At 33.8% G+C, this 5,824-nt stretch overlaps 2 long non-coding RNA genes across 3 annotated transcripts in view; both read right to left on the reverse strand.

Annotated features, from left to right (window-relative positions):
• Positions 1–5,824, reverse strand: part of LOC126493742 (uncharacterized) — a 217,358-nt gene that overhangs the window by 112,246 nt on the left and 99,288 nt on the right. The window lies entirely within an intron of this gene.
• The window catches only part of LOC126493745 (uncharacterized), a 29,788-nt gene that overhangs the window by 6,969 nt on the left and 16,995 nt on the right, over positions 1–5,824 (reverse strand). Inside the window, exon 2 of the long non-coding RNA XR_007589877.1 lies at positions 2,559–2,665. This is a non-coding gene — a long non-coding RNA (uncharacterized lncRNA). The remainder of the gene's footprint in view (positions 1–2,558; positions 2,666–5,824) is intronic.

Genomic DNA, 5,824 nt, shown 5'->3' on the forward strand with positions numbered 1-5,824 from the left:
ACGGGGTTTTGATCCTACTTCATGTTCCGGCTTGGTGGGAGCCTAGCCAGTTTGGATGTTCACCTTCCTAGACATGGACGGAGGGGGGGAGGACCTTGGACTTTCCACAGGGCAGGGAACCCTGACTGCTCTTTGGACTGGAGAGGGAGGGGGAGAGGAGTGGTGGGAGGGGGAGAAGAAGGGGAGGAGGGGGAGGGAAATGGGAGGCTGGGAGGAGGCGGAAACTTTTTTTCCTTTTCTCTATAAAAAAATATATATTAAAAAAATAAATGTGAGTGCTTGCCTCTAGCTTGCCTCTAGCAAGCAGAGCCCACCTGAGAAAATGCTGCTATCAATAAATGGTGTTTAACTCTATTCTTTTCTGACTAGAATTACTTTCCAAGCTCTCTCAGGCTTATGAGGATGCAGTTGTTCATGTTGCCATGATTCTGTTGTCTGAGTTATATGTTCCAACAAGGTCCCATAGCCATTTAGTCCTTTTTCAGCAAGGCACTCACATCTTGCTTTCTTTGTGGATGGGTAAAGACTGCAGACTAAGCTTTCTTCTTCCCAATATTCTTCTGCTCTTGTTTCCCTGACTTATTTTCTGCCTGTATGTCCCTCCTATATTTCCTGCCTAAGTACTGACCAATCCGAATTTATTAAAATAAAATTGACAGGGTGTAGACCAATGTCCCAGAGCAGAACCTAGTACACATGATATACAGTAAAAGACCTAGTTAACAGTACTCCCATTCAGCAAAAATTAGTCTAGAGAATTGCACACATATTCCCAAATACTGTTTACAACAATTTGTTCACATTTAAAGGGGATATTCTATCATGATTTGTAATGGTTTAAACCTTGGTTTATTGGTACAAATTTAAGGTCAATTTTATATATAAAACATATATAATATAAATATATATATATATGCTCTCATTGAAAAAATGTATTGTATAATTAAGAACTATATATAAATAGAGAGTCAGCTACAATAGTCAAGTTTATAGTCATGTAAGGTTTTATAGATTTACAGATATGTATTTCAGATGGATAGGGATTCTTCAATTCTTTCAGAGATCTTCAGAATATGGCATTTAAAGTGTTTTAATAATTGGGACATTTTATGACAGTGAGACACATCTGCTCCTGGCAGGACTAAGCTACTTCAAGAGGATGATGGGCATCAAAAAGGCTCCTTATAGAGTTTGCTAGCCGTCTGGGAAAGAAACAGCTCTTGCCTTGGCTGCTTGATGGCATGCTAAGTGAACTGGACATGCAAGACCCACAGAAAAAATGACTGTTGAACTTGCCTAAAGGTGAAATGATCTTTTAGGCAAGATAAAAGAGTCTACAAGACATTCTTCAGGGCACAGAAAAAAGTCACTGACAAACTGCCATTATAAGCAGAATTGTCTTTGAAATGTCCTATATAATGGAGAAGTCTGCTGGATACCATGGGCCTGAATGCTGAAGATGGATGCCCCAAATGTACAGAAGAGCTTTGGGTAATTGTTCAGGTATCAAGATGTCTCTGTCAATTCTAGAGTTTTGGAAGTTGTTTACAATGAACTTCCTGATTACTTAGGTAATATTATAGCCTTCTGGAGTCTTTGATGAAGTTCAGAAATAGATATATAATTATAGTTTTATAAATCGATTAAATCATGAAAAAGTTAATGCAAACAACCATTGCTGACAGTTCTAGTAATCTACAAATTGAATTCCATAATTTCCAGGATTTTTACCAATCTTCTTCTTGACAACATTTTCCCCATTTTTTCCACTACCAGAATATCTCGTTGTATTAAATACCAGATATGGAACCTTATTATCCATAAAAAACCAAGTGCATTGATTGCACAAACCCTCACCTATATTATTCTTCATCCCACAAAAGAAAACTTGTCTATTGATCAAGTTTGAAGAGAGTAATGAAGGCTCATCTAGTCAGTATCCCCTTCTAAGATCATCTAATTGTTGCTCTGTTTAATTTCCTGACTACTCAGGATAATTGGCCTCGTAAATACTGGTAATTTTGTGAAAAGTTTGAGCTATTTTTTCTTACCTTGGAGTATATTGGAAAATAAAAGAGTTAAAACTGTTAAAGGGGAGAAAATTACACATCTACATCCCTAATGACAATAAACTGGAAAGAATATGTGATAATAAACAAAGTAAAACCTTCTATCATGTAGAAAATATGACATATGTGTATGGAAGCATCAAATATGCAGATTGTTACAGGACAGCACTTCTGCATGTTGAACATTAACACTTGCAGTCTCCATCTCACATTGTCCTGGAAGGTTTACTCATAACAGTTTGTGTCAGAAATAAATACTACACTTTTCTTGTTCTTAACTGAGTGGTCCTCAAGTAAAACAAGATTTTTACTATTTTTCAAAAAGAGGGCATAACTTTGTGGAAAGTAATGTACACAGCAATCTAAACAGTATATATAAGTCGAACAACCTGCAAATCACAAAATAAAAAAGATAGACTTCAATCTAATTATTAACATGAGTAATCAACAATCCCAAATGAAAGCAGGACGTAAATGGTTTTACAATACCATAAACTCAGGGATGGGTTCTCCTCCATTGTCAGGTTTTGGAATGTAGAGAGGAAAGATGGCTTTACTGCTTGAACTGTAACCTTTCTGAGCAGCTCAGTCAGATGCTGTATGAGAAATAAACAATATATGTTAAAGGAGAAAATATGAATAAATAGATCTTAGTACACTTAAAGTCATAACCATGTATTTCTGGATTATTAGTAACATGCATTTATATTTATAACATAGCAATACATTGACTTTAGAAGTCAATAATTTTGAAAGCTATCCAGAGGTTAAAAGTATCTCATACACAGTGAAGATATATTACTTTGTGATCTATTTTAACTTCATAAGATAGCCAAGATTGACACAATATTCAGATACAAGAATAAAGACTGGGAACTAAAGTTTTCACTCATATTTCAAAACTTAGGACAAATTATTTATCACGAGGTCATTTGGATTTGGTATATAGTTAAATATATATTAGTGAAATGAAATCAGGTGCACCAAATGAACACTTAAATACATTTGTGTTTATTTATATGTATGTGTAAGGATTCTGCAATATGTGAACAGTTTTATTAAGACAAAGTCAACTTCGGAGTTCCTCCTCCATCCAATTCCAGCTTATTTTCATTGAGACATAGCCTGCATTCTATCCTAGAGTTCACCAGCCTGTTAGACTGGTAGATCAATTCTGGTATCATAATGGGATTATATGCAAGTGTGTGTGTGTGTGTGTGTGTGTGTGTGTGTGTGTGTGTAATATCACTGGATTTTAAAAATTTCTGATATTTGCAGATGACACAGTAATTTTGAAAACTCTTGGGACAAGTGGATTCAATATGAAAACTGAGTTCTTTACTCAACAACACATAAAGTACATAGAAATTTTCATATACAAATACATATCTAGATATTAAAACTTAGCAAAGACAGCAATTTATTATTGTCACATTAATAAAATACTTTGTAATATTGAGGCAGAAATGTCTGAAAAATATTATAATAAAGAAAACTATGTATTTTGTATAATGAATTATATACTCAAACAGGCCTGGTAACACAAATAGGGATTTTGCAGCATCAACAATTGCCTATTAGTTAAGGTGTTGGGAGAAGACCCTGAATAAGAAAAGGCAGTGTGCATACAAGCTCCATGTGTATATCATCACCCATCTCTTAAAACTGCTCACTCTGCTACTTCAGTTTACCAGTATGATGTCTGTTATGCATCATAAATAATAATAAAGTGATAACAAATAAAATAGCAACTACCCTTTAATAATAGACAAAAAATGAAGTAAAAAGTCAAAATCCGAAACAGGTCATGACATACCTTATTAAAAGAGATAGGTTAGTCAAGAGATTCAAGTATTCTTAAACATTATATTGGATAAGTTATTTGATCAGAAAGTATAAAATATTCCACAACTCTAGATTTAAACAATATAAGGAGGACATACATAATATTATGACTTGTCATTTCTGCAAAGTGGTTCTATTAGGATTCAAGAGGTAAAATTACAAAACAATCAGGAGAAACTACAAGGATGGTCAAAATAAGAACTAAATATTTTATATTTTCTCAAAATTTTTTAATACATATCAATTATGTATACAGATAATCAGAAGTTGCACACATTTTGGAAGATAATCTGCACAACAGGGGCAATGACTACCTAAGAAAAACATCAAAACCAGACAAAAAAATCTTGCATTCAAATTGTTGGTAAGGGAGCCCAGGATACTAACAAGATAATAGTCTGTGGTGACCTTGGTTGCTTCCAAGAAGTGGAAGTTAAGTCCCTGTTGCTGAAACACTAAGTTTTTGTTAGGGAACTATAAAAATTTGAATAGGAACTACATAAATCACTGGGCATGTAGAATAGCTATCAGAGACCAGGAAGTTTTTAGGAAAGCTGTCAAGAAAACGAAAAGGCTTGAAATGTCCAATTTAGTTATAATAACTTTGAATGATAATAACCAGCATGGCTAGATTTCACTAAAGGTACAATACTTTCTCATAAATCTCATCAATAACTAATGTCTACCTAATTGAGCTCAAGTCTTCCTTCAAAAGATGTAAAGCACGTTGAATATTGCAAATCACAAACATTACATGGTTGTTGAGTCCATGTAACTTAGAGGCCATTAACACCACATTCATAAAATGATATAATATCCAACAGCATTATCATTTGGTTGTTGTATCCAAAGAAAATTTTAGAACTAAAAATGAACTGGTTATATTTACACATTACTATGTGTGTATATAGATTAGTGTGTAATACATAATAAAAATAATGAATTAGGAGGTAATGATTTGAAAGTGGGGTGAGGACTACACAGTAAGAGTTTGAGAAATACTGATGTGGAAAATATGAAAATACACGTTTTTATTAAATTCTTGTATTTTAAATATAAAATAGTAGTATATAGGAGAGTGAGTTAAGAAATACAGTTTTAGTGAAGTAGAACAGGACAGGAGAATTGGGATGAAAATGACTAAAATTCATATAAATGTATGAAATCTTTCTATTTATTATGAAAGATAAATCAAAGAAGAAGAAGAAAATATTCTAGAAATCAGGTCATGCATTGAACTTGAATTTTACATAGTTGAATGGAAGTAATTCCTACTACAATCCTCAAAGGTTCAGTATGTCCCCAAAGTTTAGAAAGAAACAGCTACAAGTGGATACCACTTCACAGAACATTTACTGGACATTGTCTTCAGGAAAATTATTGGAAAAACGAGTAGTATTTGTTTCTATAGTAAGTAACATAAACTATGTCTAATTAAAATGAATGGGATGTACGATTTACAGAAATAGACATATACAAAGTATTTGGACTTATAAATATATCCATCAAACATAGTACTACACGAATACCTAAGAAATTTAATTGAATGTTACATGAAAGAAATTAGTAATTGACAGTGTCCTTTGCTTTACAGAAGTTTCTCAGCTTTAGTAGGTCCCATTTATTCAATGTTGCCCTTAGTGTCTGTGCTGCTGGGGTTATACTTAAGAAGCGATCTCCTGTGCCCATCTGTTGTAGGGTACTTCCCACTTTCTCTTTTATCAGGTTCAGTGTGTTCGGACTGATATTGAGGTCTTTGATCCATTTGGACTTGAGTTTTGTGCAAGGTGATAGATATGGGTCTAATTTCAATCTTCTACATGTTGACATCCAGTTGTGCCAGCACCATTTGTTGAAGATGCGTTCTTTCTTCCATTGTATACTTTTAGCTCCTTTATCGAAAATGAGGT

Source organism: Alexandromys fortis, unplaced genomic scaffold, assembly GCF_014885135.2.
Source record: "Alexandromys fortis isolate MF-2015 unplaced genomic scaffold, M_Fortis_MF-2015_v1.1 scaffold_332, whole genome shotgun sequence".
NCBI classification, from domain to species: Eukaryota; Metazoa; Chordata; class Mammalia; order Rodentia; family Cricetidae; genus Alexandromys; species Alexandromys fortis.